General features: G+C 34.2%; 1 long non-coding RNA gene and 1 pseudogene across 5 annotated transcripts; one reads left to right on the top strand and one right to left on the bottom strand.

Annotated features, from left to right (window-relative positions):
• Window positions 1-1,876: 1,876 nt before the first annotated feature.
• LOC105272888 (carnitine O-palmitoyltransferase 2, mitochondrial pseudogene) lies at window positions 1,877-5,295 on the bottom strand (annotated as a pseudogene).
• An 872-nt stretch (window positions 5,296-6,167) lies between these two features.
• On the top strand, window positions 6,168-8,884 carry LOC105272886 (uncharacterized). Of its 5 annotated transcripts, none has more exons than XR_892853.1 (4): window positions 6,168-6,856; window positions 7,405-7,601; window positions 8,067-8,295; window positions 8,379-8,884. It is a non-coding gene; the product is annotated as an uncharacterized lncRNA (long non-coding RNA). The 5 variants fall into 5 exon arrangements; XR_892856.1 differs by having other exon boundaries at window positions 7,435-7,601; XR_892854.1 differs by lacking the exon at window positions 7,405-7,601 and having other exon boundaries at window positions 6,169-6,551; window positions 6,739-6,856.
• Window positions 8,885-11,085: the final 2,201 nt, after the last annotated feature.

Genomic DNA, 11,085 nt, shown 5'->3' on the forward strand with positions numbered 1-11,085 from the left:
GTTCCCATCTACAATCCACCCCTCTCTCCACAACAGGCATACTGAGCGACCCGAGGACCGTCACCTTTCCCCAAAAGCCTAATTATCCTTTCCGTTCCCTTCAGGTTCCCTTTTTGGATTTTAGAGACTAAGTTTGAGTTAAGATTTTAGGATTTCGAGGTACGATTTTCGATACAATGAATCTCGAGGTTAGTTAAGTTTAGGATTAAGAACTTTTTCCGGTTTGGTAATTCCGGTCAAAAATTACCTGGCGCCCATAAGGTTAAATTTTAGCAGGTTTTGTTAGGCTCAGGGGAAGTAGGGCGAAGGTAATGGGCATTTCCCATTCACCGGGAAAATGTCACGTTACAATTGAAACCTCACAAGAAAACTATATCTGACGTCCAATTGTTGCAAACAGTAAAAAATCTATAATATCAGCCGACCGATTAAACGAAGCGAGGGTAGAAATGCATCATTTGTAAAGGTACTTGACATTGCGACGACAATGCTGAACTCAAAACCCGGGAACGGGCAAAGCCCGAAAAATACCATGTCACGGGATATATTAAACGAGCAAGCAAAAATCCACAGTCGACTAAACAGTCAAACATCTTTCGGCGAGAAAAAAGAAGCCCATTGTTGGATGTCCTAGAAAAGGCTCCCTGACAAGAAAACGTTTGTCAGTTGTTCAGAGCAAAAGAGGCCAGTGATATCACACTAGCAAATCAACGTTCTATGCATAAAATGAAGAAATATCAAAAAAAGGGCAAAGATCTTGAGTCACGCCAAACACCATGACTTTCCAACAATGGGGAAGCGTTTTATAGTTATATAGTTTTTTTGAAAAACATTTCCAGTCTTTTACTCGTAACGATATAAACTTGCATTGATTGGCAAATTATATTGTGGTAAGGAAATGAGAGTCAGTCAGGTTGAAACAAATTGTTAGAAGAAATAGAATTATGAAATAGAATTAAATAATTTCTCATTGATCTATACGATATGAGGATACGTGAAGTGGTGCATATTATCCAAAACATATAATGTCAAGTCAGATAATGTTAATGTTGAAATACAAATTAACCCGAATATTTGTGGATTAAGTTTATGTATATTCGTCATAAAATGGATCAGTGGGATACAGTGATCGGCAGCACTTCGCCCCATCAACGGCTATGGCCTTTACGTACACCTGGAACGTCACCCTATGCCTCTCCACGTGTAAAACAAAGGAAGAACACTTGTTGCAATGAAATCCACGATGGAATATAAACCCGTGAATTCATTGCTTCTGGGTCAGTTAGTCAGTTTGTCAGACACGGTCTGTTAGTAATACGACGATTCGCTAAGTCACATTCTTGTAACTTATAAATGCCGGATATCTATGGGATCAGACAAAAGACTTTCTTTATCAATAAATCGTTCAATTTTTAAAAGGGTTGATTCTCCCTGAGAGATATTCATTCCTAATTATTTACAGGTGATCTATCCCTAGCAACGAACCCGTCCGCTCGGATCCACTACAAAATCACAAAAATAGAGCGGACCACTGGTGGTTAATGTGGTTGTTTGGAATTGATCCGAGTTATGATTGCAAAGATGAATAGGAAAACCGCGCCAAGTACCGCCGTTTATAAATATTTAAAAAAAATTGTTTTGTCATTCAAAACATGCCAAACTTGCTGATGTATCGTATTCCAGTAATTTTTTTCAAGTCTTCTGAATGAATGGAGGGGAAAGCGTCTCGTATTCATTCAATCAGTACTGTTGATTATGGCTTCTTTTGTTTGGTTTCGCAGTACTATCCTGTATACCATACATGAAAGAACCTCTCCACAGTAATAACTGTACTACTATAGTGTAGTAGTTGAGTAGAAGTGACGAAATTGGTGAATTATAGTAATTTTATTGCAATTACCTTAAATAAATATGCTCCATAAGTAGCAATCCTGGATGGTAAATGTCCGGCTATGAAGCGAAATAATTCTGTATCCGATTTTTTTTTATTGATATGATAGATCTCCGGCTCCAAGATACCAGCTCTCAATGATTTCATAAATCTAGCTGATGATATTAAAAGGTTCGTGGCTTTCACCAGAGGTTTATTATATCCCATTGCCTTCTCTTGCACCATAATTATGAAGGGATTATAATTGATCGGCAAAGGTTTACGATCCTTCAGGTACATGTCAAACCATGGTTCACTGATGTAGCTTGTGTGGTTATTGACGGCGTCATTTTTCTTCAGTTTTTTTTGCAATTGAGGCCCTTCGTTCCATTGGAATTCAGCAACAGCATTCAAAGTCTGTTTAAACTCTTCTGGTGATAAAATTGGTTGTTGAGCATCTAAATACCTTGTGCATGTCTTCTCTAATTTTGGAATGGGCAAGTGAGGCAGAGATGCCTGAAAGTGCATTGTTGGAATGCTGCTCTGTTGTATGTATTCATATTTCTTGTATCTAAACGTATAAACAATTGATCGGTTTAAGGCTCAGTTGAAAAATCTGATTATCTCGTACAGGTACTTTTTCTCTTGTTTTTTTATCCCCTTTGGTACAGCTCTGCATTGGGCAGAGCAGCATCACATAAGTGGATGTAGGTGGAAAAAAAAGTTAAAAATCTATAAAGTGTGTGCTTTTTAATTGAAATTGGAGGGTAATTGTAGAAAAGCACCACTTACAAATCAATGAGTTCATAGAGCAGGATTTTATGAGCTATAAAAGTAAATGATTTTCTGCGGTATTCAGGGGGAATATTTTGCAAAGCCGGTCTCTGAAAAATTTTTGATTATTTTTAACATTTTTTTGAATCGTAATTTCCTTCCTTCATAATTGGCAATGTCTCCGAATTAGATACAGAAAAATTAAGGTAGCGATCAGTTTGGTGGCTATCACTTTAGCCGGAGAGAGAAGAAGGATTAGAGGGGAAGTATGCTGAATAGAAACTACTCCGTACGGAGCACATGGGGCATATATATAATATTTTCTTCTCTAAATTGTTCTCTAAATAATTTTAGATTCTTTTGTAGATTTTTTGAATTATAATCTTCTTATCCCGTAATTAACAGTGGTCTCCGAATTAGATAGCGACAAATTGAGGTAGCGATCAGCTGTCACTCTGTTGAATGAGAAGAGGAAGGGTAGAAGAAGTAGGTGAACGTTGCAGAGTTTAATTTTGATGTTTGACAGATGATCGCCGCCTCAATTTCTCGCTATCCAATTCGAAGACATGTGCCAATCATCAGGTAAAGAAAATATAACTTAAAAAATCTTAAAAATATTTAATAATTTTGCAGAGAACGACTTTATGAAATAACCAACTGCACAGGCAGATATTCTCTTGCATGCTCCTCCCCACCCCACCGCCCCCGCCCCCCCCTTTTTCGTCCTGCTCCGCCAAATCAGACATTTTTAACTTGTACTTTTGTATAATTATACACATTTTTCTTTTAACTTTTTTTTAACCTATATGAATTTATGTCCTGTAACTCTGCTTCATGCAGGACTGCAACAAAGTTTTAAATAAAAAACGAGAAGAAAAACTGTCTATACGAAATAACGAGATAATCCAACCGGGCCTTCAATGAAAACTTAATTTTTTTTATTCTGAAACATTAATTCAAAATATCAGAGGGTATTTGAAATGAAGGTAATTCGATGTACCTGATGTTACTCGGCAATGAGTGAAACAGACCCCTTGGTATTAAAGGTACCTGAAAAAATATTTCGATTTATTCTTACGGATTATCTCCTCTCTAATCTATTAAAGACAAGCTAAGGGCTGCATGCGCACCTCCCTCCGGGGGTTATTACTTTGCATGTGGCATGTACATACAAGAACTCTGTCACTTCGGTTTCGGATAATATTTTAATTAGATGACTCTGATTAGTCTACATGCACGAATCTTGATTGTTTATCGCCACCGTTGTCTGCAAGTGATTTGTGAGACGTAATGTAGTATAACTTTAATGAATAGAAAGGATAGATTTTTTTATATTAATTTTTTATTTAAGGTCGGCAATACATTTTTAAAATGCTGTAGTCTAGGTACAAAACGGACACCGTAAATTTCGTTTCATTGTCCCATTTTTTTAATTTTTTTATTTCCCTCATCTTTTCTGTTTGAATCATGGAAAAACGCAGAATTAAAGGCTTATATGAATAATGGATAATAACAGGAGATAAATACGGCTACACAAATGGCACTTGGGTAAGGGAAAATTAGGAAATATATGTAGAATTACGAAATCTAATGAATATTCAAATGAAGTTGGAGGGTGTCCGTTTTGCCTCCACGCGTCCTACAAAATATTTCCATCAACAGAGTTCGTCCCTTCTTGTGGTTATATTCCGAGCTATTTGAAAATGGTCAAGCATATTTCCTCGAGAAAAAAAATTTTTTTTTACATCGACGCTACTTTCACCTCATGCCGAAAAGTGCCTTTTCGTTTACCCGTATAGATAAAGAGTAAACGTAAGAACTTTTCGTTCACTAGTAATCGAAAAGAGGACAGTTCGACACTCGTTGAACGTAAAATCACTGTCAATAGTATTTTTCACGCCTAGGACGGAAAAAGGGAATCTGACGAATGCGACTTTATAGTCCGAGTCGGAGACGAGGATTATAACGCGCATGAGTCAGAATCACTTTTTTCGCCGTGACTATAATGCTATATTATGCCATTGTGGTCGAAAACGCGTTTTTATTAAAGCGAAACGAGGTTAGAAACGTGTTTTACCGGTGGCGATGACGTGAAAACATTTCTTTGAAGTGTGACTGTGTTAAGAATTCTAAAATAGTAAAAACCATTGCACCTACTATGGTTGACTACAGTTGTCGCATAGAAATTTCTTTATTGAAAAAGAAAAGATTTTACTGATCTACTTCAAGTCATGAACAATTGCTTAGTGAAAGTACTATCAATTGTAACCTCAAACTACGTTGATAAGTGAAAAGAAGTTGGAGTCTGCCTGTCATTTGCAATCTTTAGTGAGGTTAAACTATATTTTCGTGTTCACCCCAATGAGACGACCATTATTTAAATTTATAAAGAGAACGACGAGAGCTACGAATTTGCGAACTCGTCTATTGGATAATTACCTTAAATACTTTCAAACATTGAATATTGTGTATGGAAAAAAACATTGTCTTTCTGGTTTTAAAACTACGCAAGTTTAATTGATGAACATTTTATGTTCAATCGTTTTCCATTAGCGGCTATGCAGCAATGGAAATTTTATCGTTACTATGCGATTCTGAAACAAAAATTATAGGAGAGGCGGCTAGGGCTTATGAGGAGGCTTCAAGAAGAAACTGCCATAGCGATGTTGCAGGAACTAAACCAGAACTCCTACGTGTAAGTAAAACAGGGGAGAAATTCTGAGCTCCGAGAAGTTATCAACTTATTATTCTAATTAATTATCCCGCACACGCCCAATCGTTTGAAGGTCCTTTGCAGGTCTATGATAGATAAGAATTATTGTTTGATCGATCATCGTTTTTTTTTAATGAATTTTTCAAAAAAATGAAATATTTCTACGGAAGTTATCATCTTTTTTTGTTAAATTTAACCCTAGAATGTTTAATGATCGATCAAACGATCGAGGATCGTTTGCAGGTCAATGATAGATGAAAATTAACGTTTGATCGATAATAATCGATTTTTAATGATTTTTTTTAAATAATTAAAATTTATACCAGAATTTAGCCCCCAACTTTTTGTAATTAAATAAATTAATTATTTGGACCAAGTGAATCGTTTGCAGGTGGTTTGTAGGTCAGTGATAGGTGAAAATTAGCGTTTGATCGATAATAATTGATTTTTACTGATTTTGTTTAAAGAATTGGAATTTTCACCGGAAGTAAGGCCCCATTTTTTTGTAATTCAATAAATTAATTATTTGGATCCCCGGAATCGTTTGTAGGTGGTCTGCAGGTCAATGATAGCTGAAAATTAGCGTTTGATCGTTGATAATTGATTTGTAATGATTTTTTTTACATAATTAAATATTCAACTGGAAGTTCGTCCCCAACTTCTTGTAATTTCAATGATAGGCAGTCAAGTGCCTAATCAATTGATGCGGAATCGTTTGTAGGTGAATAATAGATGATCTCTACTCCACCCCAATCGATTGATTCCACATTAGTTGATGAAAATCGTTTTGGAGTAATTGGGTCACATCATGACGGAGGGGGAGGAGTCGCCATGTTGAATCTAACGGCGAATGAGCCGATCATCTGTCTGTCCATATAGTTGGAAAATGGAGATGTTCTCTGCCCCAAAACCCCCTTTATTGAGGAATTTACTAGTTGAAGAATTGTTGTTGAGCAAATGAAATCAATCTGTCAGTGATATTAAATTTTCTCACATATTCATGTATATAGATCTACTCCGAGTGGAAATACTCTGAAGTACACGCATACATGAAACTTATTATATGATTTCTCTATTAGCTTATTAGTTTATACTTAGTTTATAGTGATATCTGGAATTTTTACTGCTTCTAACATGATTTTTTGAAAATATTGCGAAAATGTGAAGGGTTTTTGCAAAAAAAGTGTAAAGAAGGTTCACAGCTTTTACTTGACATTTGTATGATAGAAATTAGCTAATTAACATTTAGTATAGTTCTTATCATAATAATATTATGCTGTTATTTCGAATATGGTTAAAATATTCTGCTATCAATTATCTAAGCAATATTAATTTTCTTGCTAATAAATATATGTTAATTGATGATATTTTTTTCTTTAAGGTTGTTGTATTTAGCTGATTTGGGGTGACAATACTGAGACAAAATGGCAAGAACTTCAAGCGAAATATTGGTGAAAAGTTTTCGTTATGTCCATAGAAAAGTTGTCCGGAAAAAACAGGTAAATGACTATGGCTTTATGCTGAAATTAACACAATATTCCATAAACATGACTTTTCATTCTGTGATTTCAATTTGTTCCATCTAACATTTCGTCATTATTTTTGATAATTGCGCTCTAATTTCCTTCAAATTCCCATAATTTCATAATAATTTCATGCTAATTTCTCCTCATTCTTTGAAGATTGGTTCGATTTTTATTACAAAACTTCCTGAATTTTTTCATATGAACTATTTTCAAAGGTGTCTCACATTTTAATTAACAAATATGCTTTTCATCAAGGCATGTGACAGAAATGAAATTTTTGAAACATTTTGGAGTTTTCAGTGATTTTATAAATGTTAAAAATTTTGAGAATTTTGATCAATTAAAAATTTGGGAAATTATCAAAGCTATCGCAAGTTTTAAAATTGGGAAGTTGTGAGCCTTTCAGAAAATTTTTAAAAAGCACTACTACCTACTGCCTTTTTCGTCATAGAAAAAGGTTATCAGCTAATTTTTTAACGACCGAATAAGTAATTTTACTTCAATATTTTACTTTGTTCAAGTGGCTAATGCAATAATCGGAAACTGCGCAGGTCCTCCCGCGATGCTGGCGATTTTTTGCAAACTCTACGATTCCATATCCTATCGGTTATTCATTAAGCAGAAAAATTTCCCAAATTTTCAACACTACCACCAAAGAACTATCCCAATCCAAAGTTTTCAAGGACTACGGGAATTACGGACAGTTTACTATCATCCGGTTAGTTCCAAAGTGGCTAAAGATAAACAAGCAACGTCACGCGTTTATTTTCTCAATTGTGATTGTTATTGACAACAATAGTAGAATAATAACTATACTAATAATAGCATATCACAGTTTTTATTATTATTACTATCGTTATTCATCCTATTATCATTATTGTTGCTATTACTGATTCATTCTTTTTGAATACTCGATTATGGTGTAAAAATAACAGTAACGATCATAATAATAATAATACCAGTAATATTAATGACAATAACTGTATAGATCTGTAACAATAACGTGAAATAACAAGAATCCAGTTGTTTGAACATGAATGAATTGATGTCAATGAAACTTTTCCATCAAGCTGATTTTATTTGTTTATTTAACCTGCTTTGTCACTCCTCACGAGTGGTCTTCGCGCTAGATCCTTCAGCTATAAACTTCATTGTATTTACGTAAATATTTCTTTTTGTACAGAATGGAGACTATTCTATGTTCTGAGGGATTTATTACGTTGACCCTTGTTTAGACGGCATAAATACATGACCAGGGCCAGCGTTTTCACGCCAGGTACTCCAGCGTCATGTACCAGCAAGTGCTACGTAACAATAACACCAAACTTTCATTTGTATATTCAAATAAAAAGACCCATTAAATGCTTACTAAGGCATGTACTTAAGGTTATCTCAATGGATGATGATTATCAGTAAGTATTACCTTATTAAATTACTCATTTCTATCCATAGTTCAGTACTTCAGGTTATTACATGGTTTTATTATATTCTACAGGCAGGTTGGAGTTGTTACTATTTATGAAGATCGTTACATTACTTTTGGTCTTGTGAAAGACCAGTGGAGACTTTATGATAATCAACGTAAAGCTATCGTATATTCATCACAATCCGAACGGGTTGATCCCGTTGGTTTAGTTTACATTGTAAAGAATGCAATGCTTTGTTAAAAGCATTGCTACAAAAAGTGCCAAAGCTAGTGAAGTAATTGTATAAAAAAAAACTGATTTTAAAGTCTAATATTACAAGTTTTTTTTATAGTTTTGCAATTTAATTCTCTTTACTTGCAATTTGTTGTTATCATTTTTTGGCAACTCAAAGGAACTAAAATGATATTGAATATTGCTGAATTAGTAATACAATTTAATAGATTAGTTGTCTTCATGTCGTACCTTTAATTTTTCATTATTTTTACCAAAACTGATTGAATTTATTTTAGTTTGCAACATACTGTATGTAATTCACCTAGTAAAGCTGATTCTGAATGAAAAGTTTCATCGAAAACTGAATTTCATTAATTTCTTCGTTCTGGTCTAAAGACTGCCTCCTTAACAACCATCGGCAAAATATTTATAATAAACTTGTAAGTAGAAAAATATGTATCTTACTGTGAACCAAAATGAGCAAATTATTCATTATTAGATCAATCATTGATTGAACTAACAAGATTAGCAATTATTTTAACCTTCAGTTTTCAGACTAACATCGTTGCAATTGCTTCATTGTTCAATATCCATTGTTAAAAATTGAATTAAAAACTATTTTTCTTTTGGAGAAAACATTGTTTTTTTTTGTTCGAAAAAAATCGGATCGTTACCTACTAAATATAAAAAAGTATTTAATAGTGTGAGATTGTCACAGGTATCAAAAAAAACTTAGCACAAGCTCAGAAAATACTTGACACAAGTATTTTTAATACTTGAAATGAAATCGTATAAGGATTTATAAGTCTTCAGAACGACTTGTATAAGTTCATAAGAATGTATGCAGATCTAAAAGAGTTTACTAAATCTTTTAAGCGTTCATATGGGCTTATGAGCTCATCTAGGTCTATGCAGACCTTTACGAAATGTTATAAACAAAGTTGGGTTGTATAAATAACGACTTCAGGAATGAAGAATTTGGCTCCTCGACTTGATTTTCGATCATCGTTCTAACCAAATTATTTTTTTTGCGAGCTTCATCAATTCCGATAAATGAAGTTGCAGTTAAAGAGGCCTGATTAACCCATTCTGAAATAAATCCTTCATTACTGATTATTAAGTAGTTTAAGATATTGTTCATTTTGTGGAACTTTTTATTTATGAAAACATCCATCGAAGTGGCACTGTGTCAGCTGTTGCGTTAGATTCAACATGGCGGCTCCTCCCCCTCCGTCCCGATGTGACACAATTACAACGAAACGATTTTCATCAACTAATGTGGAATCAATCGATTGGGGTGGAGTAGAGATTATCTATTATTCACCTACAAACGATTCCGCATCATTTGATTAGGCACTTGACTGCCTATTATTGAAATTACAAGAAGTTGGGGGCTCACTTTCAGTTAAAATGTTAATTATTAAAAAAAAATCATTAAAAATCAATTATTATCGATCAAACGCTAATTTTTAGCTATCATTGACCTGCAAACCACCTACAAACAATTCCGAGGATACGAATAATTAATTTATCGAATTAAAAAAAATTGAGGCCTAACTTCCGGTGAAAATTCCAATTATGTAAAAAAAATCACTAAAAATAAATTATTATCGATCAAACGCTAATTTCCATCTATCATCAACCTACAAACCACCTGCAAACGATTCACTCGGTCCAAATAATTAATTTGTTTAATTACAAAAAGTTGGAGGCTAAATTCCGATAAAAAATTTAATTATTAAAAAAAAATCATTAAAAATCGATTATTATCGATCAAACCGTAATTTTCATCTATCATTGACCTACAAACCACCTGCGAACGATTCACTTGGTCCAAATAATCAATCTATTTAATTATCAAAAGTCGGAGGCCAAATTCCGGTAAAAATTTTAATTATTTAAAAAAAATCATTAAAAACCGATTGTCATCGATCAAAAGTTAATTTTCATCTATCATTGACCTGCAAACGATTCTTGATCGTTTGATCGGTCATTAAACATTCTAAGGTTAAATTTAACAAAAAAAGATGATAACTTCCGTAGAAATATTTTATTTTTTTGAAAAATTCATTAAAAAAAAACGATGATCGATCAAACAATAATTATTATCTATCATAGGCCTGCAAAGGAACTTCAAACGATTGGGCATGTGCGGGATAATTAATTAGAATAATAAGTTGATAACTTCTCGGAGCTGGAATCAGAGATTATAGGGGAGATTGCTAACGCCAATGGCGAAGCTTCAACCGCGAAATTTCCTAGCGGAACTGGCGGAACTAATTTTGCGGGTGTACCTGTGAATCAAACAGGTCGCGAGGGCAAGAGTGTCGGTAATTTTCGGAGGGCGTGGGTATAGATAAAGCAGAGCGCGAGCCCGAGCGTCTCGATAATTCGGAAAGACCAGCAAACGCGAGAGTGTCGATAATTCCAGGAAATCGTGACGAAAGAAAACATCCCATATAGAGCGGAGTGGGGGTATGATGGAGAAACAATCGATGGACGGAATGAGAAAAATGAATTCACTTCTGTAAATTCGAAAAATTGTTCAACAAATTGGGGAAA

This window comes from Fopius arisanus, unplaced genomic scaffold (genome assembly GCF_000806365.1).
Source record: "Fopius arisanus strain USDA-PBARC FA_bdor unplaced genomic scaffold, ASM80636v1 scaffold00370, whole genome shotgun sequence".
Taxonomy (NCBI): domain Eukaryota; kingdom Metazoa; phylum Arthropoda; class Insecta; order Hymenoptera; family Braconidae; genus Fopius; species Fopius arisanus.